At 36.2% G+C, this 26,108-nt stretch overlaps 2 pseudogenes across 1 annotated transcript; one reads left to right on the top strand and one right to left on the bottom strand.

Annotated features, from left to right (window-relative positions):
* Positions 1-26,108, top strand: part of LOC143550181 (disease resistance protein RPS6-like) — a 39,291-nt pseudogene that overhangs the window by 7,381 nt on the left and 5,802 nt on the right.
* On the bottom strand, positions 1,130-16,238 carry LOC143550165 (disease resistance protein Roq1-like; annotated as a pseudogene). Its single transcript, XR_013138279.1, has 10 exons — positions 15,742-16,238; positions 14,514-15,599; positions 14,354-14,422; positions 13,998-14,228; positions 4,947-5,678; positions 4,276-4,855; positions 4,069-4,169; positions 3,713-3,820; positions 3,527-3,630; positions 1,130-2,177 (listed from the first exon to the last, which is right to left on the bottom strand). The product of XR_013138279.1 is annotated as a disease resistance protein Roq1-like (transcript).

A 26,108-nucleotide genomic window follows, 5' to 3' on the forward strand; every position in this document is an offset into this window, starting at 1 on the left:
ATAATTAGACCAATTACGTGGAATACTAAATAATAAAACAAACTAGAATTAAAACTAGTGGCACATGCATGAGAACATGGAGTTGAGTTGTTGCATGAACTAGGAACGTGGGTAGGCTGATATGGATTATGTGAGTGTGCCGTATATACGCCCTCGGTGTAATTTACTAATTTACTCTACTAACAATAGCAAATGTAAAAGGAGAGAAAAAAGACACCTTAGCGTAATTGGAGAAAAAATTACTTTGATATAGTAACTCCCATGCTTTGTTGGGGTTCGTCTCAGTTAACACTTCGTTAGTTTAAAAAGTACCTAGTTTTTTCATAAATTACAAGACACCCAACTATTTTGAAAACAATATTGATTCAGGTCCAAATTGGGATTAATGGATAAGTTTATCAGATTAAGGAGACCAATCAAGTTCGCCTAAATGGGTCATCCACATGGATTGATGGATAAGTTTGTCCCATAACACGATACAAATGGACGAATATTAAAACTTGGCACGTTAATGCACACTTCACAGCACCGGTTCTGTCGATACTTCACAGTGACAAACTCTAGAATTTTTTTATGGGGGCGATAGGGGTGCTAATTAACACAAATTTTAAAGGGGGTGATCGGGATTTTAATATAGGAATAACACTAAAAAACAAATTTAAGGTGGGCGGATGCCAGTGATAGTTCACCAAGCTCTTAATTCTCCTTCGTATCAACTTGTCATGCTCGTTAGTAGTTAGAATCTTATATTCTGAATCCACTTCGGTCTGTAAAGCAGGGGCTCACTAAAATCTTCAGTCTGTAACTAATGGAAGTCGAACTGCAGCTCCTACAACAGATGTAGAAAATTCAAATATCTGGTGGTTAACACATGGATTATTTGATTTATTTAGGGATATTAACCACTCACCCAAGCAAGTTAATTCACAATATGTGAACATTTTTACTTCTCTGACTACTCATTCATGAATCCGATGTTTGTTATTTTCAAGGCTCTTTTGTGAATTGATCCACTTTGGTCTAACAAAAAAAAGGATAAAAGCTTAGAGTCAGGAAAACAATAGTTACTCTTTAGAGATGGTAAGTACCATTTGACAAAGGAAAATAGTTATGAACCCTATATACAAAACTAACCAGAGCTTCGTTTAGTCTGTCGGAGAAAATATTTGAGAATATTCCAAGGGAAACCCATTTTGCCTGATGACTTGGTAGAATGGTTAGACTCATCTTGTAGTTCCAGTAGAGCCTCAAGTGAGGCCACCACCTCACTTATGGTAGGCCGTTCATTCGAAACATCACACACACAACGATCAGCAATTTGAGAAAATTCTCTTATATATTTGGCAGAAATTGTTCCCTTGATTTTAGAATCAACCATCTTATCTAATTTTCTTTTCTTTACACATTTTTTTGCCCATTCTACCAAGTTAATGTCGTTCCCGTAGTTGTTATCGATTGCGGCCCTTCCAGATAACAATTCAAATAATACAACTCCAAATGCATACACATCTGATTTCAACGTCAGTTTTCCAGTTGCCATAAAATCTGCATCAGCATACCCATATGTGCCTACGACCCTGAGACTAACATAAGAAATCGATTGATCAGTCGGGACAACCTTGGACAACCCAATATCAGAAATCACAGCTTCCCAGATCTCATCTAAAAGAATGTGTGTGCTGTTCACACCACCATGTATGGCACTGTGTGTGCCTACACCAGTGTGAAGGTAGTCGATTCCTCGAGCAGCACCAATGGCTATCTGGAGCCGTGTCACCCAACTTAAAGGAGTATGAGCATTGTGTAGGTGATTGAAAAGGCTTCCTTTCGGCATATATTTATAAACCAGGATCTTCTCCTTGTTGTCATCACAATAGCCAACGAAAGACAGCAAGTGACGGTGGTGAAATTTGGAATGTGTATCGATCTCCGCCCTAAACTGAAGTTCGTCTAAGTTGGATGTTGAATCCCACCTTTTGACGGCAACAAGATGAGCAGAATCTTCACTAGAAAGTAGACCTTTATACACTGTTCTGAATGCACCCTTTCCAAGGACCAGGTTTGCATCAAAGTTTCTGGTTGCAGATTGAATTTCTGCAAGAGAAAAAAGGCGACATTGATGTGCTAAAGTTGATGAAGACGGCTTTTCGCTCTCTCCAGTTGTAGAGTTCATTGTCCTGCTTAGCATTTTAAATACAAACACGTTGTCAAAACCGGCAACAAGCAGTGTGATGACAATAAAGAAGATTCAACATAAGCCAGTACGCTAACAGATTTAAATTATATGAAGGTAGGTGCAAAGAAAAACCTCACAATATAATAAGTTTATGGAAGCTCGACACGGTTGTCGTAGAAAACCTCAACATAAGCTACTATGTTAACAGATTTAATTTGTATGGCATTTTCATTCTAATTTATTTTACAAAATGATAAGTTGAATGGTGACTCGCTCCTTGACTAAGCCTCCTGTACTTATTTCCTTTTATTCTTTTTCTTGAACAGCAAACCTCCCTCTCCTTAACTCATGGTGTTTAAAAGGCTTTTAGCTTTACCAATAAACCACCAACCCATTAAGCCAAGTCATATATTATCCAAAGAATAATCACAATAATTAATAATGGATGCACAATCCTTTCTTCTTTTCTATCTATATAATTTACGAAAAAGAATGAACTTTTCTCTAAATTTTGTTTATTTTTAAAGCTTCCCCCATCTCATTTTCTATCGTTATCTTTATCATACTCACAAATAATTATTTTACAGTTTTTCTTTTTAATACACTCAATAATTTACAAATAAGAAGTTTAACTTCTCTAATCCATATCTATGTTTTAAACAATGGGATGTGAGGGTAAATTAGATGCTTTTGTTACACTTTTCTAATCCAACACTTTTCTCTAAATTTTGTTGGAACTTCGCACCGAGCGTGTAGCTGAATCAGTCAATTTAACATTACGCTGTATATTTTTTCTCAATTTAGGAATATACAGCTATGTATATTGTTATATCTATACCACCAAACTGCTAATACCACAATCCAGCTAGTTTGGTGTGTCGTGTTCTAAAACTGTAGTGATGGTTCTAACAAGAATTATTCTGAAACAAGCTGAATGGGACCATGATCACCCTATTAGAGAGCCTCTCGGTTCTTGTTTGGACTCTCGTACACTGATTATATATCCCGTCACTATTTAGTATTAAAGTATCAGAATAACCATCATTACTTGGTAGAACGAAATATGTATGAGTGTTTGAGAGTGTTTTGGAGTGATCTCTAGATGGTTCGTGGTCTCAATCTTTAAAGTCTTGCCATTTTCTTCCCTCGAAAAACCTCATCATTGGAATTCCTTGTTGTGCAAGTATTTACATAATAAATTTTACAAAATCATGGTAGTATCTTTATATTTTTACCAGTTAATTGAATGTAATTTAAACAATATCATCCATCATATTGCAGCATTATTAAGAGGTGAACATTTATTCATTTGTTTGTCATGCAATTATGGTAATAGAGACTCGATGATACCTTCCATCTAAGTAAGAATTTGAATCCTCCATCGTTATATCATCAAAAGTAGATATGAGATCGCCAACTCTCTCATCAGACTTGTACTGCTTGACATACATTTCCTGAGTTGAGGTAGAGACTTAATTTCCTACAAAGCTAAACATCAAGCTCTTTCATTTACCCACTAAAGTTAATTTTAGTTACCTCCATTGCCTCATCAATTATTTCCCCTTCAAGAAAGCTAGATGTTAATGCCACAGTTTTATCGCCAACGGATGATTTGGACATCTCTGCAATCATGTAAATGTCCTCCTGTACGTTTATCAAAAACCCATATTAGCAACTGTCAAATTTTTACTAATCAAACACAACCCTGTAGAACTAGAAAATATTATAGACATATTATTGAACCCGACTCATTAAGTTTGTAACACTGGAGAGCAATGAGAAACCCTTTAAGTTTGTAACTAGTTTGCAGGGTATTTACAACTAGTTTGGCCCTTCATCTTTTTTATGTAGCAACTTCTTGCAAAAAATAGTATATTACGAAGAAAACTTACCAATTGAGGACCATGGATAATACATCTAACACTTTTTATCTCTGTAAATGATTCATCATTCACCTGTGTTGGTCCACCATTCTTTCTCCATCCTCTTACCTCTGAAACATAATAAAGAAAAGATATGTGAAAGTTTAAATATTTGTAGCTTAATTAAATAAAAAAAATAAAAAAAAGGAACTAGCTTGCCATTATCGAGAGACATACCAGTGTCATCAATGGTATTTCACCAACTAAATCCTAAACCAATCAGAAGTCAATCTACCAACCTCCATTAACTCAAGTAATCACGCCGGCAAAGATAGTACGCTCCTTTGCTTAGTTTAAATCCAGAGAAATCTCCTCCCAGAATTTCTTCCCATCCCATGTTATTTTCTAAGTTTTCCATCTCAGCATACACAAGGCTCACCCCACATTCATGTACCTCCACTCCGCTCATCACCACAATAGAGACATTAACCATGTCCCCAGTGTCCAGTGTGTTTCCAATTGGCCAATAGCCATACCATAAACATATTTCACCTAATTCTGGTTTGCCAAAGACTTTAGGACTGTACATCAAATTATCAATACCACCATTGGTCGTACTGATTTTACAAAACCATGCCTAATCATCATTTGAAATTGTATAGTTGAAAGTTACATTAATTCCTTCCAGTGTCTTATTTTCGGGACACGAAGGCACCTCAAAGCTCAAATAAGAAAGATTTGATGTATAATTAGGTGTCATGTTTGGATCCTTTATATGTGGCAGAGATGTGCTCATTATATTGAATTCGTACAACATCTGTACCACACAAACAAAAGGTTTCAATATATCTAAATGTTTAGTTTGCAGACTGAAAATTGATGATGTATTTCAGAGAGAAACAACCAACCTGGATCTGCCAACTTCGGCCTACTGTCAGCTCATCATCACCAACAAGACGCACCTGGTGATTTTCATATTCTTTTAGCCACTTCATGTGTCCCAAATCAGTTTCATCAAGTTTAGCTATTGGTATTAGTTTGATATATCCTTCAATTTCATACAAATTAACACAACCTTCATAACCAAACTCTTGTAAAGGGAATCGATGTGATTGGAAAGTTATTTTCTCTAGTGACTCACAGTAATATATATACAATTCTGCAAGGGTACTAGGGAGAGATAGAAGGCATTTGAGTCTAGAGCAAAAACTCAGGTCAAGAACCCGAAGGTTTTCAAGATGATTATAGCAAGGCAATGACTCAAATAGACTGTTGCATAAATTTAAGTATTTTAAATATGGCTGAACACTGAAACTCAAAGAGTCAGTACATTCAAGATTGCAGTCTTTAAGGAATAACTGATTTAATGAAGGGAAGGAAAAATTAGGCTGTTTTGTAACAACTCTACCAGAAGTAGAAGCTCCTAACAGATTCATTTTCTCCCTATTGCATAGGCTTTTGAAACCTGCCATGTTCAATAACGTAAGACTTGTAAGGTCTCCAATGCTTTTGCAAACATTAATTAAACTGCAACAGTTCCAAAGAATTAATGTATCAAGACAAGGGATATTGAAGATATTGCGGATGTCAGATAGGTTGTGTGAGTCTTTAATATTTAGAATCTGCAATGACTGAAGAACCTGCCACATAAGTTATAAGTGTTTAGCACCTACGGTTTCAAAAAAATGATTAATTAATCTCAAGAAGGAAAAAAAAAGGATATTGAATTAACTACCATAGTGTTGGAATTACGTATGCCCGAGACACATACTTATACTAATGTGGCTAACTGTGTTTGATCCAAGTCGGGTCATACCCAATAACAAGCTAGACGACACCAAATGTATTCTTTTAGTGATTTGATCATTTAAACGAATACCGAACACTACTTGTTTAGAAAATTGGTTTTCTAAACAAACAAACTTGAGGATTTAAATAAATTATGTGGATAATTTGTTTATATAAATTAATTATTTAATTGGTTAAATAATTATATAAATGTATGTGCATTTTATGAAATGAGTTTTATAAAATAAATTGGAGATGTTTTAATGGTTAAAACAAAAGTAAAATAAAAAAAAAAAAAAAAAAAAAAAAAAAAAAAACCGGCCACCCCATGTGGGTGGAGGTTTTGGTCCAACCAAATGTTTTGTCCTTTTGTGTTGACCATCCCTTTATATCTCCATTCAAATTACATGCATTTGGGTCTTGTCCCCTTCTTGGATTCTCAAGTAAACTTTTGAATTTTTCAAACTCTTTTCTCTCTATACACCCCACGGCTCATTTGGGGATTTTGGGAGAGCTTGGTGAGCTTGTTTAAGTGTTCATAAATCCTAGCAATTAAGTTGGTGTTGTCACAAATAGCTTGGGGTATCACTATCTTGAGGTCTTCTTCTTTGGAGGCTTGCCATTCATCCACCATCATCTTCAATATCTTACTTATTCTTCTAAAGGTAGAAGAAGGTACATTTACATTTTGTGAGCATATTGTTCTTGTAATTTTGATCCTTGTTCATTGGGTTTTGATTTTAACATAATGGTATGTTCATAACTAGATTTAAAATCTAAGCTTCCGTTGCGTTTTCTAGTTAAATATGGTTAACTTGACTTTGATAAACTTGTATAAAACCCAACAATGGCATCAAGAGCCGGTTACAAGGACTTATGCTCCTTGCATGTTCATAGATTTCGGGTTTTTCATGGGTGAAAAAGGGGTCCGAATTTTTGGTGGATTTTACCCCATGGTTTTGTAAGATCTTGACATGCATGCAAAGATCTTAGGAAACCATTATTAACATTTGGATGTTGAAAATAAAAAAAAAATATATATAAAATAATTTGGGCCGTAGCCTCTTGGGGGGGGGGGGGGCCGATTTTATTTGGTGGTTTTGGGCATTGGTTGCTTAGGTTGCATGCTTAGAACATTTGGTATGTTTGGATGTGTCATAACCGAAACCTAGACCTTGGATGTGTTGTTTGTGTATGTTGATTATGTTTATTATTCAATATGGTTGTAATAATTCATAATCTTAGGCTTGTGTAATTTATTTATTCATAAATTGGTTTGTAATAAATAGATTAATTGCATTTTCCTTTTTTAGAAAAATATGTATTAGGATACATTTTGTAAAAAAAAAAAAATTTTGAAGATGCAAGTTTTGGTGGATTTGGGCCTTGGGCCGAAAATTTTGGGCTTATTGGGCCTCACCGGCCCATCATGGGATTCAAGCCCATTAGGCCCATAAATTTCACTCTTGGGCCCAAGAAGACTTTTGGAAGTTTGGAGCCCATTAACAAGCCCAACAAGAACACAACAACTTGGAGAGGATACTTGAAGCATTTGGATGCAAGATCAAGTGGGAGTCAACATTCCATCCTTGTGTCATGTTTTGTCCCTTAGGTGTGACCTATGACCTATACTTGTTTCGGCTAACAAGTATGGTCAAACTTAGCGGTTCTCGGTTATGACTATATTTTGCATGTGTATGCTTGGTTGTTTGTTTTACTTTATGTAATGTGTGGTTGATAGATATTAGGATATCCAAACCGTCACATAGGAACGACAACAAGCATAAAACGGGTTCTAATATATATTTGGTAATATCACGTCAATTAGTTTAATTAAATGGGTTTATTAAAACTAAGCGATTACTCACATATAATAAAATTGGTTTTATTATAACTAGAACCTTGAAAATTGGTTTTCAAAATCGCCATATTTCTAAATGCATGTTAGGATATGGCATAATGTTTTTCATACTAGAATATTGTAAAACTTAAAAATCCCTTTTTCATAATTACCAAGGAAACAAGTCTAACACCATCCTTTTGTAAGACACTTAACGTATTAGGAAACTTTAAATGGGATAAAGGTCACCTAACCATTTTAGAGCAAACTAATATACTTAAGGTAATATTAACATATTTGTGGGATAAAGGTCACCTAACCACTTGTATGTTAATCTTACATGTTTTTACAAGTAGGACGACTTGAATTGGAAACCATGTGATAAAGGTCACCTAAGCATGGGGTCCAATGGTGTTGATGGGATAAACATGCCAACACGAAATAAGGATTTCGAATGGTCCCATACCTCTAGAAGTTGCAAAGGGTTGCAATTGTCAAGGTTGACTACCTTGTTAAATCAAATAACGGGATAAAGGTCACCTAACCGAAATTTGATTTATCGTTGGATTCTAGAATTTAATTATTATTTTAAAATTTGGAATAAAAGGGTATTAATAATTAAATTGTTTATAATACTAAAATAAAACTTTGTTAAATTTTGTAGATGGCCGCTAACAATGCAAACACCTCTACCCATAACACCCGTAACCTATCCTTAAGAACCATCCTTGAAAAGGATCGTCTAAACCATAATAACTTTATGGATTGGTATCGCAACTTAAGAATAGTTCTCAAACAAGAAGAGATATCATATGTCTTAGACGATCCCATTCCCGACGAGCCTAACGTGGAAGATGAGGAGGCTTATAACGATTGGGTCAAGTACACCAAAGATTCGGTGCAAGCCTCTTGCCTCATGTTAGGGACTATGATTCCCGAAATCCAAAAGGATTTCGAGCATCATGGGGCATACGACATGATAACTCAATTGAAGGAAATGTTCCTTCAACAAGCTAGAGCGGAACGTTTCGAAACGGTTCGAGCGTTTCATGCATGTCGTATGGAGGAAACCCAAAGCGTCTCATCTTATGTCCTAAAAATGAAAAGCTACATTGAAAAGCTTCGTAGGTTGAATTGTCCCGTATCTAATGAGTTGGCTACGGATTTGATCCTCAACTCATTAACCAAAAGGTTTGAAACTTTTGTCATGAATTATAACATGAATGGATGGGACAAAAGCATTGGTGAGCTTCACGCAATGCTAAGAACGGCCGAAGCGGGAATGGGTAAAAGGGTTTTACCCGTTCTAACAATCAATGAAGGGAAAAGGGGACATAACTCCAACCCCAAAGCAAGTGTTGCTAAGGGCAAGGGCCACGTCCAAGGAAAGGGAAAGAGGAAAGCCATCACGCCCATCAAACCGAAGGAAAAGAAGCAAAAGGTTGCGGCGCAAGATCCATGCTTTGAGTGTGGAGAGATAGGTCATTGGAAAAGGAATTGTCCGACCTATCTCAATGCGTTAAAAGATAAGAGGGATGCGGGGCATACCTCAGGTATTATCTTTACTATACATATTGAACTAAATGTTATTTCTTCAAATACATGGGTACTTGATACCGGATGTGGAACTCACATTTGCAATTTGTTGCAGGGGTTCAAAAGAAGTAAACAACTCAACAAAGGGGACATTAGTCTCTTTATGGGCAATGGAGCAAGAGTTGAAGTCCAAGCCCAAGGAGACTACTTGTTAAAGCTTCCAAGTGGTTTGGAAGTAATTTTGAAGAATGTTTTGTATGCTCCTAAGTTAAGGAGAAACATTATTTCCGTGTCTCTTTTAAAACAATGTGGCTTTGATCTTAAGTTTATTGATTATGATATTCATGTTTTGATGAATGGCATATTTTATTTTAAAGCTATACCCATGAATGGTATATATGAAATAGATCAAAGTGGTATGTCACATAATAGTTCAATGTATAATGTCAACACCAAGAAACTCAAGAAGGACTTGGGTGATTCCTATCTTTGGCATTGTCGCCTTGGACATATAAGCAAGAATCGCATGCAAACTCTTCGCAAGAGTGGTATTCTAGAAACCAATGAGTTTGATTCATTTGATGTATGTGAATCTTGTTTACAAGGCAAAATGACAAAGCAACCCTTTAATAAAACTTTTGAAAGGTCAAAAGAATTATTGGGTATCATACATTCGGATGTATGTGGTCCTTTTAGACCAATGACTAGGAATGGTGAAAGATACTTCATTACCTTTATTGACGATTATAGTCGATATGGTTATGTGTACTTAATGAAACACAAAGATGAAGCTTTTGAAATGTTCAAAGACTTCAAAACTGAAGTAGAAAGACAACTTAAGACAACAATCAAAGTACTTCGTAGTGATAGAGGAGGTGAATACCTAAGTGGTGTTTTTCAAGATCATCTTAAGAGTTGTGGAATTATTTCACAACTTACTCCACCTGGAACACCACAACATAATGGTGTGTCTGAAAGGAGAAATCGTACCCTATTAGATATGGTTCGATCGATGATGGCTAGAAGCACTTTACCTCTATCATTTTGGGGCTATGCTTTACTTTCCGCTGTTCGCATATTGAATATGGCTCCAACCAAGAAAGTGGAGAAGACACCTTTTGAAGTATGGCATGGAAAGGCTCCATCGCTATCATTCTTAAGAGTTTGGGGTTGTGAAGCTTATGTAAAGCAATACACCCCAAACAAATTAGAAGTCCGATCCACTAAGTGTATCTTTATTGGTTACCCTAAAGATGATATAGGATATTACTTTTACGATCCTAGTGAGCAAAATGTTATTATTGCTCGAAAGGGTAAGTTCTTGGAAACTAAGTTCCTTGAGGAAGGAACTAATAGTAGAACAGTGAAATTTGATGAGGATCAAGAATCACAAGATGATACACAATTGGTTGATACTAGCACTCAACAAGAGGTTGTTGAAAGTGATCAAGTGGTTGATCAAAACACACAAAACGTTCGCAGATCTGGTAGAATTAGCAATCCACCTGAAAAATATGGATTTTTTGTAGAAGGTTGCTACGTGGTAGATTCGGATGAACCGACCACATACCGTGATGCAATGTCCAAGAATGATTGTGACAAATGGCTTGAAGCCATGAACGTTGAGATGCAATCCATGTATGACAACCAAGTTTGGGAATTGGTTGAACCACCACTCAACTCCAAAGCTGTTGGAAGTAAGTGGGTTTTCAAAAGGAAAACTGATATGCATGGAAACTTGGATACTTATAAAGCAAGACTTGTAGCTAAGGGTTTCACTCAAACTCAAGGGGTTGATTATGATGAAACTTTTTCGCCTGTGGCAATGCTAAAGTCTATTAGGATATTATTTGCCATAGCTGCACATTATGATTATGAAATTTGGCAAATGGATGTCAAGACCGCTTTCCTAAATGGATATCTTGAGGAAGATGTCTATATGGTTCAGCCTGAAGGTTTTGTCAATCCAAAACATCCTAATAAAGTATGCAAGTTAAAGAAATCAATCTATGGATTGAAACAAGCATCTAGAACTTGGAATCATCGTTTTGATGAAGAAATCAAAAATTTTGGATTCATCAAGAACGCTGATGAGGCTTGTGTGTATAAAAAGGCTAGTGGGAGTATAATTACCTTCTTAGTATTGTATGTCGATGACATTCTACTATTTGGAAATGACATTCCAACCATGGAAAGCGTTAAGACTTGGCTTGGAAGCAGATTTTCCATCAAGGATCTTGGTGAAGCTGCCTATATTTTGGGAATAAAGATCTATAGGGATAGGTCAAGGCGCTTGATAGGTTTGAACCAAAGTACATACATTGATAAGATCTTGAAAAGGTTCAAGATGGAAAACTCCAAGAAAGGTTTTGTACCTATTCAAAGAGGGACCATATTGAGTTCAGCTCAATGTCCAAGCTCAAAGGGTGAGCAAGAGACGATGAAACAAATCCCATATGCTTCTGCTATAGGATCCATCATGTATGCGATGATATGTACTAGACCGGATGTGTCATGCGCTTTGAGCATGACAAGCAGATACCAACAGAATCCAGGAGACAGTCATTGGATGGCTGTTAAGAGCATATTGAAATACCTTAGGAGAACTAAGGATATGTTTCTGATATATGGATCTGGTGAGGAGGAACTCGCTATAAAAGGTTACACGGATGCGAGCTTCCAAACTGATCGAGATGATTCTCGATCACAATCTGGGTATGTGTTCACTCTTAATGGAGGAGCTGTCTCTTGGAAGAGCTCAAAACAGGAAGTGGTAGCATTGTCCACTACAGAATCAGAATACATCGCCGCTTCATTGGCAGCTCAAGAAGCTGCATGGTTGAAGAAATTCATTACTGATCTAGGGGTGGTCTCTTCCATTCAAGACCCCCTAGAAATCTTTTGTTACAACGAGGGTGCGATTGCACAAATCAAGGAACCTCGTTCGCACCAAAAGACAAGGCACATAGAGCGGAGATTCAACTACATAAGGGATGAAGTTGAAAAGGGAAAGATATGTATTCGCAAAGTTGGAACTGATCAAAATCTTGCGGATCCATTCACGAAGCTCCTAGAAAGACCTAAACATGAGCGTCATGCGAGTGGCTTAGGACTTCGATATTCTAGTAATTGGATTTGATCTATTTTGTATTAAAGTTTAAAAGACTTTTGTAATTTAACTCTTTTATATGATTATGGAATCTTGAGTTAAATTCTAATTTTGCATGTTTAATCCATGAATAAGTTATCTTATTCTAAAAGTCCGTAGTCGATCACATTTGTGGGAACAAATATGAAGCAAGACTATTATGAACTAGGTTTGGTGGATATTCATAAGAAATGAATATGGAGCATAGGTTTGCTGCCAAAGTTCATAGATATTTGTGGGATACAAATATTGGACTGACCCGCTCTCAATATTACTACATGGAGTCGATTGACTTGATCATTAGTAATCTTGAGTAAAGGAGAATTTCATATTATCCTTAGACCTGAGATGTATATTGGGTCTTGATTTTCACCAAGTATTACACTTTGACTCTCCCCTTCGCTATTCGTAAAAGATGGTACATAAGGATGAGCTCAGGTGGAGTATAAAAGTGATAGTGAGAGGCGTATACAGTCAAGAAGGAATTTGTTCCTCTTATGTGTTGAGAGTTTAGATGTCTAAGGCCTGATAAAGTTGAATTGTAAAGAGAATGATCGCCTATGTCTCTTAGATCCAACATGACATCTAGTAACAAAGGGATATAATGATAGATTCACCTAAATCATATCAAGTAAGGAACTTGAAGGGATGATGTTATTGAATGGCACTTCGTCAAACACATTAGGGGTGGTGAACTGTTGTTAGGCGGTATTCACCACTTGCATTAATTTTCTATGTATCTCGTGCAAGTGGGAGATTGTTGGAATTACGTATGCCCGAGACACATACTTATACTAATGTGGCTAACTGTGTTTGATCCAAGTCGGGTCATACCCAATAACAAGCTAGACGACACCAAATGTATTCTTTTAGTGATTTGATCATTTAAACGAATACCGAACACTACTTGTTTAGAAAATTGGTTTTCTAAACAAACAAACTTGAGGATTTAAATAAATTATGTGGATAATTTGTTTATATAAATTAATTATTTAATTGGTTAAATAATTATATAAATGTATGTGCATTTTATGAAATGAGTTTTATAAAATAAATTGGAGATGTTTTAATGGTTAAAACAAAAGTAAAATAAAAAAAATAAAAAAAAAAAAAAAAAAAAAAACCGGCCACCCCATGTGGGTGGAGGTTTTGGTCCAACCAAATGTTTTGTCCTTTTGTGTTGACCATCCCTTTATATCTCCATTCAAATTACATGCATTTGGGTCTTGTCCCCTTCTTGGATTCTCAAGTAAACTTTTGAATTTTTCAAACTCTTTTCTCTCTATACACCCCACGGCTCATTTGGGGATTTTGGGAGAGCTTGGTGAGCTTGTTTAAGTGTTCATAAATCCTAGCAATTAAGTTGGTGTTGTCACAAATAGCTTGGGGTATCACTATCTTGAGGTCTTCTTCTTTGGAGGCTTGCCATTCATCCACCATCATCTTCAATATCTTACTTATTCTTCTAAAGGTAGAAGAAGGTACATTTACATTTTGTGAGCATATTGTTCTTGTAATTTTGATCCTTGTTCATTGGGTTTTGATTTTAACATAATGGTATGTTCATAACTAGATTTAAAATCTAAGCTTCCGTTGCGTTTTCTAGTTAAATATGGTTAACTTGACTTTGATAAACTTGTATAAAACCCAACACATAGGGGGTTCAAATACTTCCAATTTGCTATAGCTCATATCAATAGCCACCAAATTTCCCATATATAAGTCGGAAGGTATGGTTCTTAAATAGAATCCATGCCAACATAGCCATCTTAAATTTTCAGAAACATACTCATAGGATCCACTAAGTTCCGCAAAATTTAGCTGGAGCAATTTTAGTAATTCCATATTTTGAAGGGCGTCTGTATTGAGTTCTGATGACTGTAAATTTAACAAGACCAGCATTTTCTAGTAGCTAAAAGACCTTGCCGAAAAAAAAACTTAACTTAAAAAACTCGTTCAACCTTTTCATCTTCGTTTTTTTTATTTTTACTTTTATGTATTACCTTGAATGCAAAATCAACTTTCTGTAGCATTGTCATGTCAAGTGCTAATCCCTCTACTGTTTTTGAACCCTAAATGAAATGGATACAAACTATAAAGAGTTAGATAAAACAGGTATTGGGTAAAAGTGATAGCTTGACATATTGGCATGAAGCATCTTACTTTTCCTGTTCTCAGTATCTTATACGAGTCACTACTAAGCCACACTCTACTACGCTCTGCAGGTAATTTTGTCGATTCTTGTCGGACAATGTTTTTTGCCATCTCTTGAAGCAATCTATGCATCATAACTTTTTTGTTTGGTGAAACATAAAGAAGACATTTCTCAAGTAGGGTTTTGATGCCAGATCTTGCTGCATAATCAGGCTCCAGAACCTTTATAACATAATCAACGTCTATGCCAATAAAGAAACAAGCAATGTGCAAAAACAACTCTTTCACAGTGTTACTTGGCAACAACACATAGCTTCTTATAAGCGCACTTTGAATTCTAGAATCCATCTCTTTTTCCAATAACCGCAGTTGACTTGGCATAATCATGTCAACATTGTGCTTGGCCATAGATGAGCCCAAAACTTCAATAGCCAGTGGATTTCCTTCACAATATGTCAAAAGACCCTTGTAATCAGCATGCCGAATTTTGGATCGAAATGCATGACGACTAAAAAGCTCCAATGATTCGTCATCGTTCAATAATCTCATTTCATACTTTTGACACCTCCAATATGAAAAGTCAAACCAGTTATCTGTACTTTCCCTGGTTGTAATTATAATCTTGCTTTGTACATTAATCTTCCCGGTTCCAAGTAACGCAACTAACTGACTCTGTTCAACAATGTCATCAAGAACAATGAGTGTCTTATTCATTTGCAACACTTCCTCAATCATACGTGTCCCTCGAGAAATGCCAGGTATTTTTCTTTTTTCCCCCCAACAATATCTTTAAGAAGTTGTTTTTGCAGTTCAAGTAAATCATTATATGTTTTGCATCTACTACCAATGTCTTCAACAAAACTCACATATTCGAAAGTCCTATGTAAATTGTATATATATTTGGCCAGCGTCGTCTTGCCACTTCCACCCATGCCATAAATTGCCAGATATTCAGCATTGTACTGATCTAACCAGGATCTGATCTCCTCATAACGAGAAGGCATCCCTGTTATATAGAGTGGAACATGAACTTCTTTCTCATCTAACCAATTGTAAATTGTATCAACAATTTTCTTTAAAGTCTTTGTTTCAGGCCTGAAAATGAAGTGGCATATAAGATGATATCTACAAATTCTTTAATTTTTTGATTTTTGATTATATATAAACTTGCTTTTCAAATTAACTAAAACTCAATTCAATAACGATTGAATTAAAAGCAAAAAACAAATAGCCATACCCGGAAAGAGTGAAACCGGACAAATTAGCAACCTCCGTGAGAGCAGTCTTCCAGTTATCTTTTGCAACCGCAAAATGTCCTTCATGTTTCCTAACATCTGTAGGAGTAACATGATAAAATATAGGCAGAACAAAATGACTGAACACCATCCTTTGCTCAAGGATGAGCACAAGCGCCTCAAGACACCAAGCGGAGGTTGCATAAGTGTGTGATAATATAACTATTGAAGCTCTAGATGCTCTGATTGCTTTCTCAATTTCAGGTTCCAGTTCTTCACCTCTGTTGATTTCTTCTTCATCTCTAAAAGCGCAAATTCCTGCTCGCTTTAAACTGTCGTATAGATGATCCGTAAAAGAATGTCGAGTATCTGCCCCTCTAAAGCTTAGAAAGACATCATGGCTGCTAGCAATAGCATCAGGAGAAGCCATAACAGTAGAAGAACTGGATGCCATGGAAATTCGATATGCAAGGATTGAAGTTGGGGATGAAGGGACAATTGGTCTAAGTCTTCTAATACTGCCAAATACGCAAGAGGTATCACGTCAAGTGGCTGTATTAAATTTTCGAATTTCAAGTGTCCCACAGAGGCCAGTTGGCCACGACGCCCACCACCCACTTTTTAAAAGGGAAAATTCCAAAGTGACACTTTTTTAGAGAGAAAAAATTAAAATAATTCAATTTCTTTTAAAATTCAGAAATAGCCCTTCAAATCACTTCTGAAACGCCATATTGGGAATCTATCCAACGAGGTCAAAATGATTTTAATCTTGTGGGCTCCGTCCAAATTTGAAGTACTTCATCAGTCAAATTCTAGGAAATTCCGTCTATATCGTCCATTTTTTGAGAAATTTGTTTTGTCATTTTCTTTAACACTATCTTTCTCTCTCTTCCCTTTTCTCTTCATCATCTTCATCATTTTTGTCATCTTTCTTTATCATCTTCCTTCAAAAACCTCTGACCATGTAAACGTTTAAACCATTTATGACGAGCACAAATCAAAGCCCGATAAATTCATCCATTGGCTTTGATTTGTGCTCGTTGAAAACAGTTCAAACGCCACCGGAGCCTAATCCAGTTTACATGGTTGGAGGCTTATTTTTAAAGAAGATGATTGACGGAGATCAAATTGGAAGAGGAAGGCGAGGAGGGAGAGAAAGATATATGTTAAAGAAAATGACAAAAAAAATTCACAAAAAATGGACGAAGCAGGCGATATTTTCTAAAATTGAACGGGAAAGACAAGATTACTTAAAATTTGAATAGAGCCGACGAGATTCAAAATTTTGTGAATCTCTTCCGATCGATTCCCAATGTGGCGCCCTAATGGAGATTTGAAGAGCTATTTCCGGAATTTAAGAAAAAGAATAGGTTATTTTGATTTTCTCTCTCTTAAAAAAGGCCACTTTGGGAATTCTCCCTAATTAAAACCGTTGGAGGCAATGTAGCGGGCCTCTCCAAATTTAAAGTGTATAGTAGCCTAAATACAAAAAGTCGTCGTTTCAAAAAAATTATCATCCTACTTTTTGTTGACTTTAATTTTATTTAAAAGGATATTGAATTTTAATAATCCTGTCATTATCCAGCATTAAGTCAAACTTTAAAAATGCATCACATTAATCTTAAGTTTCGACTTATTGGCCATCAGTGAGTTTTTCACTAACTGTGTTAAATTCCGTTGTTTTTATGACGTTGATAATGACGTGTACGATGGTGTGGCATTGATAGTAGCTTGGACTGCTTATAGGTAAAAGTTATATTTACATTAAACTAAATGTTCTAACCAAAAGAAAATGAATGGAATCACCTTTATATATAACAATAAACAAACTAAACTAGTTTTCTAGCAATAATAAACGAACCGAACCAATGTTTTAACAAAAACAAATGAACCAAACTACTTTTCTAACAAAGATAACGAACCAAACTACTTTTCTAACAAAGATAATGTAAGTCCCTAATCTAGATCACTACGGTATGATATCAACTCGAACACGATGTTAGTGCGGAATCCTAACACCGTGGTGATCCAAGAACGAGGTAGAAGAACAATATAAATATGATAAACACAATAATACTCCAATGCACACGATTATATTATTAAATTGTCTGGTATATGAGATTACATAAATCGGTATTGCTCTCTTGATGGTGACTATGAAAGTATGAGAGATATCTCTAGTTCTGCTCTCCTAATTATCAAATAAAACATGTTTTATACAGTTAGCATTTACAAGAGGCCCAATGACCAAACCCAATTAAGCCTAAACAGAAATCAACATGATTTCTGTATTGCTAGCCCTTCCCAACTGAAATAAGGGATTTCGGTATTACATGCTCCAAGCCATAAGTTCCATCTTGTATAATACTTCGGCTCAACTAGATTATTTCTCTTTTGTCTTGATCATGTCATGGTCTTTTGATATACGCCAGTCTAACCAAATCGTAACCCAACAATCTTCCCCATAGACTGATGCTTTCAAAACTTTCAGAATCTTTACTCAGACATGATCAACAAATTCATGTGTCTGGAACAACCCATTTAATAAGCATTGATTTTGTGGTTGTTCCTGCACGTATGGTGATCATTTGAACATACGAACCCAAGTCATGAACGTTTTGGGATTCCCTTGAGCATCGACACATGTGACCTCTTGCCAACTCATGTCTTTACCATCATCTAAGAGCATATCTGGTTTTACAGGTTCAATTTGTTGAGTCTTAACTTTCCAAATCTGTTTTGGTTTACTAAAACACGAAAGAACAGACTTTGGAGTTGAACTTGTTGAAATAGAACTCTCAACACTCTTAGCACTGTCGGATTAATTGAACTGCCCTTTACCATGTTTAAAATAATTTGAGTGCAAACGTGTCTTGTTAACCTTGAAACCTTGAGTGCTCTTCACCTTAACAGTTTTCATTTTCATTGTACGGTATAGACACTCTTTTGCCAGATGCCCACCATTCCCACATGCGAAGCACACCTTCATTCTGTGATTTTTCTTTGCTGAGTTCCAATCACCATCATAAGGTTTAACTCTGGAATTCCCTTCTGTTGATGTTTTAGGTGAGACCCATTTTATCGGCTTAGACCGAGACCTTCCTCTGAATTTAACCCCTTGATTATTCATATAATAGGGTATGTAAAGCCGATGAGCACAATTTCTTGATTATTCATATAATAGGGTACGTAAAGCCGATGAGCACAATTTCTGGCGATGTGACCTAGAGTGCCACATGGTAACACATTTGCCTTTTAACACCAGCAACACCTAGTGAACTGTCAACCTTTTTAGGTTTCTTAGCCCTTTTTCGACCTTCATTAACCTTGCAAAGATTTTCACACATAACCTCTTTATGATCGTCATTCTAATCACAGTTCTCAATGTCAACATTTTCAGCACATGAAGTAGAGGCAACAAGATTGTTAATACATTGAAGACCAGGCTTGATTTCCTCTAGGGATCCTGATCCAATAGTTTCAGATTGAACCTGTTTACCATATCTCATTCTCCTCCCTAGCCTCTTCCTCTTCAGTTATAGGCATAATCGTATAATTATGATTAAAAGGAGGAGACACCTTTTCATATCATAATCCCTCAACTTTCTACGTTTTATACTTTAGTTGACTCTTAATTATGTTCTCAACCACCTCACTTGAAAAATCAAACTTCTTGAAGTTGAAATCGGCATTTTCAAATTTAACAGTTAATTCTTCAAGTTCCTTCTTAGATGCATCTAGTTCGGCAGTTAATTCAACAATACGCCTCTTGGCATCTAAGTGGTGACAACGTTTTATACTAAAATCTGATTGAAGTTTACGTATGTTCTTATGTTGTGCATCTACCTTTTCTTTAAGTAGTTTTTCATTTTTCTTAAGGGTGTAGTTTTCACATTTGACCCTTCCTTCTCCCTTACCATATTGGAATTTGCTAATATATTTGAATCTACCTTTGTAGGCGAACTCTTCATGCTCTGAGATACTACTAGTGAGGGAGTAGACTGATTAAGAGTACTTCTAAACATTGAGAAGGTTTGTGGAGAATCAATTGAGTGATTACTATGATTTTCCCGCCAATTTTTTTTGAAAAATATGTTCGCCAAAATTCTCAAGAAAGATGTGCCACTCAAAAGAAGTCTCTAGGAAAATTTTTGTTCAACAAAATATTTTACAATTTTCCCGCCAAAAATATCACAAAAAATCACCGAAAAAAAATTATTTTTACCAAAATTTTCAAGAATGAAATCTCACTTATAAGGAGTATTCAGGAAAAATTTCGTTGAAGAAAAATTTTCCCGCCAAATTACTCAAAGTCTTGACTGAAACTCTGACCGAGAACTTAAGTCTTTGACCGAGAACCCAAGTCCTTGACTGAGAACTCAAAGTCTTGACTGAAACTCTGACCGAGAACTAAGGTTGAAGACCGAGAACAAAAATGTTGACCGAGAACCCATGTTTTTGACCAAGAACGAACAAATATGGCCGAAAACTCTTGATTCTAACTATGATTACTTGTTCAGCAAATTAAATCTTGGCCGAAAACTAGGAAACTTAGCCGAGAACAGATTATATAGGCCGAAAACTAGAGAATCAGCAGGATTTTAACTGTAATAAACTCCCGAGATTAATGGGATTTTGATTTGTTTCCCAAGCAAAAACCAATATTTCCCCAAAATTGAACTTTTCTCTTCTCCGATCAACATTTAACCGGTAATACAAACAAATCACCAAACACTTAGATCTTGAATCTTTTCATATCACAATAACGAGCCTGAATAAGTCAAAGACTGTGATACCAATTGTAAGTCCCTAATATGGATCACTACAGTATGATATCAACTCGAACACGATGCTAGTGCGGAATCCTAACACCGTGGTGATCCAAGAACGAGATAGAAGAACAATATAAATATGATAAACACAATAATACTCCAAATGCACACGATTATATTATTAAATCGTCTGGTACATGAGATTACCCAAATCGGTATTGCTCTCTTGATGGTGATGACTATGAAAGTATGAGAGAGATATCTTGTTCTGCTCTCCTAATTATCAAATAAAACATGCTTTACATAGTTAGCATTTACAAGAGGTCCAATGACCAAGCCCAACTAAGCCCAAACAGAAATCAACATAATTTCTGTATTGCTAGCCCTTCCCAACCGAAATCCATAGGGATTTCGGTATTACATGCTCCAAGCCTAAGTTCCATCTTGTATAATACTTCAACTCAACTCGATTATTTCTCTTTTGTCTTGATCATGTCATGGTCTTATGATATGCGTCAGGCTAACCAAATCGTGACCCAACAGATAACGAACCAAACCATTTCTTCTAATAAAAATAAACGAACCCAACCACTTTTATTGAACAAATATAAACAAACCAACTATTTTTTAACAAAAATAAACGAACCGAACCACCACCACTGTTCTGACAAGAACCACTTCCGACCCGAAACACATTCTGACTTGAACTCTCTTGACCTAAGTTTACTTTTATTAGAAAAATAGTTCGGTTTGTTGATTTTGTTTAAAAATTGGTTTGGTTCGTTTATTTTTGATAAAAAGTGGTATGGTTCGTTTATTCTGTTAACAAGTCTGTTTCGTTTAATTTTGTTAAAAAGGTAGTTCGGTTCATTTATTTTTGTTAAAAAAGTTGTTCGCTTCATTTATTAGTGTTATGATTAGGTAGATTGAATGATTGATTAGGAAAGCTAATGGTAATTTTTAACTTATGTGTTCAGTTTATTCTTATGAAGGTATCATTTCCACAACATTATCTATATACAATATATAATGCATTATTAATTAGGGATGGCAAAAAAACCCAAACCCGATGGGGAAAACCGAAACCCGCCCCGAACGGGGCGGGTTCGGGGACACTTAATCGGGGACGGGTCCGGGTTCGGGTTTTCCCCGTTTAAGTTAATCGGGTTCGGGGCGGGTATGGTATAGCCTGTACCCGCCCCATATACCCGCCCCGTATACCCGTTTAAAACCCGTTTAATTAAATATAATTTTTATATTTATATATAATATATTATTTATTATTCATTTCCCAATATACCCGTAACCCGTTTAAAAGTTAACCCAATCCATTTCATTTGGCCATTTACCCAATTACCCTAACCCTAGAACAACTGAACAACCTCCGTCCTCCCACCTCCCGGCTCCCGCCCGACTCGCCACTTCGCCAGTCGCCAATCGCCATTCTGCACAGGCGCACAGCCCGTTCCGGCGTGTGTACGTGATATTGTGTACGTGTTATGCTTTTCTAATGTGTTACTATTATTATTATTATTCTTTTGATTTTGTCAGTTTGTTCGCATTTTGTAGCTGGTTTATATAGTTGTTAGGCTTTGTTAGGCCTGTCACCTGTGAATGAACAGAAATGAAGTAGTTTGCAGCTGTTTTTGCATCCCTAAACAGAAATGAGTTTGGATTATTATTACTATTATTATTATTATATAGTTGTTAGGCTTTGTTAGGCCTGTCACCTTCATTATGAACTGAAGGTTCTCAGTGAACAATGCTGGAGTTTAGTTTGTTGACGTTTGCTCATTTCTGTTTGAAACCAAATTTAGTTGGGTGATTTTTGATATCGTTCTTCATTTAGTAGGAATGAAACATTAGATTTTGTTTTTAGTTTTCCATTGAGTAGTAGTTTGCAGCTGTTTTTATTTATTGGCTTATTGCAATATCCATCATGATAAATGTTTACTCATGAACTATTGTTTGGGTATTAAAGTTTGTAGTTACTTGGATGTTTTTCATTTTCGGTTTTCCATTGAGTAGTAGTTTGCAGCTGTTTTTGTAGCATATCCGATGCTAAGAACATTTTCATTTTCATAATTATTCGTAGGATTTATGGAAGGACACACACAACAACCACAAACATCTCCGGGTGATAACTCACAAGCCGATAGCAATAACTTTATGAACCAATCTTCACCAAATACAAGCAATGAAGGTCCATCACACACAACCACAGGAGAGCAAACGCAAACCCCAACCCAAAATGATGATAGCAACATGGGTTCTAGGAAGCGAAATGGGGATCCCCACGGGGAATTTAGCCCGTTTAAAAACCATTTATGCTAGACGGTTCCCCGAATACCCGCGGTTTTCCCCGAATCCCCGATGGGGATTCCCCGTTTAGTCCCCGCGGGTTTTTAGACGGTTTTGGTAATGAGTTTTATAAACCGGGGCGGGTATGGGATTGGCATTCCCCGCCCCGAAACCGCCCCGTTGCCATCCCTATTATTAATTGACAAATTAATACATTTAATTTTAAGTAATTTACAAATTTTCAAACACACGGTGCAACCTTACATAGGAGTAAAGTAGTTATTTAACAACTAAATTTCAAGTGTCTTTCATTCTTCTTCAAATTATTTACAACATTGCCCCCTCAACTTTAATCAACTTTTGAAATTTAAAGAGTAGTTACAACTTTGATTCTCCATTTTTTAACTATATATTATTTATAATTTCACTTTTAACTCATATTCCCTCACGATTTTTAAACGGTCATAACTTTTTCATACTTTAATATATTTTTAAAAAGATTGCACCATAAAAACGAGCATTTAATTCTTTTTAATTTGAGTATGATATTGTCATAGTTTGTTTTCTGTTAAAAAAATAATATTTTACGTATGGACGTTTACGATCCGGTTTTAATGGTTTTAAACTAAGCCGTGAGCCAAGCCAGTTTTTGTCATCGAAAACTGAAACCAAACCTTTGAAAATTAAAACCCAACAAAAACTAACCATTAACAATGGTTAGGTTTCAGTTTCATTTGTATTTCGATACTAAATTGAGTTTAGAATAACAATTCTTAATCCACGGTTTCAAACGGAACGATGAACACCAAAAATCTCTTACGTGATTACCAAAGTCTGTATTTCCCGCTGCATCGCGCGGACGCTCGTCTAGTATATACTTTACGAACCATTTTTATAATTTACATCTATTATTTCAACTAAAAATATTTTTTTAGGAATTATTTAAATATAAAATCTGATAAGAAAAATTCAAAGAATAAAACTATTGGGTAGCGTTTGGTATGCATGAATGAGAGGCGGAATGGAATGGATCATTATGATGGAATGAAAAAAAATGTATATGGTTGGTCAATGCAATGAAATCACCCATTACCATGTCTATTCCCTGTAAACACGACAAATTCATTTCATCCACCCATCTTGTTTTTTTCCCATTTTATCCCTCTTTCACACTACATCGCATCCACCACTACTACCATTTCACTCTCACCGCCACCACTACTACACATTGCCCTCCGCCGCCCGCCACCACCAACACCCGCCTCCGTCGCCGCCACCACCACCGACCATCGCTCCCAGCCATCACCACCATCACCAGCCGCAAACCGCCGCCCACTAACACCACCACCAGTCACCACCAACAATTGCTCCTACCACCCACCACCACCATTACTGCTCGCCGCCCCATCACCACCGTCACTCACTACAATTTTTATTTTATTCTCGCGTTTTCTAGTTTACTAAAAAATAAAAACTAATAATTCAAGTCATTCATACATGGTAACCAAACATCTAATGATCCATTCTATTACCTCGTCCATTCCATTTTATCGCTCATTCTATTACCCTATACCAAACTTTCCTGGTGCCTTGATGAGCTTGTGCTCATCCTGGAGAGAAAGAGCAAGGGTGATCATTTTGTTCTACCTATTTTCTATGGCGTGGAGCCCACGGACAAAGAGGAAATTTTTCCATACAAGTCAACCTTTCTTCGTCAAAGTGGACGGCTGAAAACGTAAACAAGTGGAAGAACGCTCTACGCGAGGTTGCCGATTTGGGTGGTGAAGAAGTTTCCGGGTATGGTTCTTTGCCTCTTATTCTATTTCAGTAATTATTGAAATGAATGTTAAAATTCTACTCACATTTCTGTATGAAAAACCCTTTAAAAAGCACACCCTCGAAAGAACTATAAGCGCTTTGATTTTCATAATTTTTTTAGTATGTTAACATCTAATTTTTCAATAATATACTTAATTAAAGAATCTTTAAATGCCAACGGGCTTATTCATTCGGTTTTCTTGCAGGTACGAAACAAGCTTTTTGAACAAATTTGTTGATGCAGTTTACAATATGTTAGATCTTAATGAAGTCCGCCTTCCACCAAATATTGTAGGAATGGCCCGTCATGAAAAGGAGATCAATTCCTGGCTAGACCAACACAATCTTCCATTTTTAGTAATTTACGGTATGGATGGAAGTGGCAAATCTACACTGGCCAAGTATATATACAATTCAAATTGGAGAAGATTTGAATCTGTGAGTTTTCTTGAAGTACACAATGGTTTAGTTGAACTACAGGAAAAACTTCTCACAGATATTTCATGTGGGAAAAACAGAAAAATACCTCATGTTTCCCGAGGAATGCCTAGGATTGAGTTGGCCTTAGAAAAGAATGAGGCGCTCATTGTTCTTGATGATGTTACTGAAAGTAAACAGTTAGTTAATTTACTTGGAACTGGTGAAATTAATTCAAAAAGCAAGATTATAGTTACAACCAGGGAAAACACAGATAAATGGTTTATATCATCTTCTTGGAAGTGTCAGAAGTATGACATGAAATTATTGAATGATGATGACTCGTTAGAGCTTTTTTGTCATCATGCATTTAGATCTAAAAAGCCCATGGCGGGGTTTGAGCCGGTTGTACAACGTGCAATAAATTACTGTGAAGGAAATCCAATGGCTCTTGAGCACTTGGGCTCATCTTTACCCATGAGCATTTCCATCGAATATTTGGAAAGTCAAATGAGGTTACGGGAAACAGATTTTGATTCTCGACTTCAAGATGTACTCTTAAGACGCTACCAGTCATTGACATATGACACTGAGAGAGAATTGTTTTTGCATATCGCTTGTTTCTTTAATGGCATAGACATGGATTATGTGGGAGAGATATTAAATCCTGATTACGAAGCAAAGGCTGGGATCGAAACCCTGATTGACAAAGGTCTTCTCTCAGTTTCTTCTAACAAAAAGCTTACGATGCACAGATTGTTTCAGTAGATGGGGAAAAACATTGTCCGTCAAGAATCAACAAAACTTCCTGCAAAGCGTAGTAGAGTTTGGCTTAGTAGAGACTCCTACAGGATATTGAGCAAAGGAAAAGTAAGATGCTTCATATATTGTTTTATGTTTTCTACTTTCATTGTTACATATCCTCCAATATAATCTAACTTTCTGTAGTTTCATTTGTTTTTTAGGGTTCAGAAACTATAGAAGGTCTAGCACTTGATATGCAAACGCTATTCTTAGAAAAGGATCATGCACTAAAGGTGAGCTAGAATAAGTAAAACTCT

Source organism: Bidens hawaiensis, unplaced genomic scaffold (genome assembly GCF_021521415.1).
Source record: "Bidens hawaiensis isolate Kalapana, Puna unplaced genomic scaffold, B.hawaiensis_p1.1 tig00015932_1, whole genome shotgun sequence".
Classification (NCBI taxonomy): domain Eukaryota; kingdom Viridiplantae; phylum Streptophyta; class Magnoliopsida; order Asterales; family Asteraceae; genus Bidens; species Bidens hawaiensis.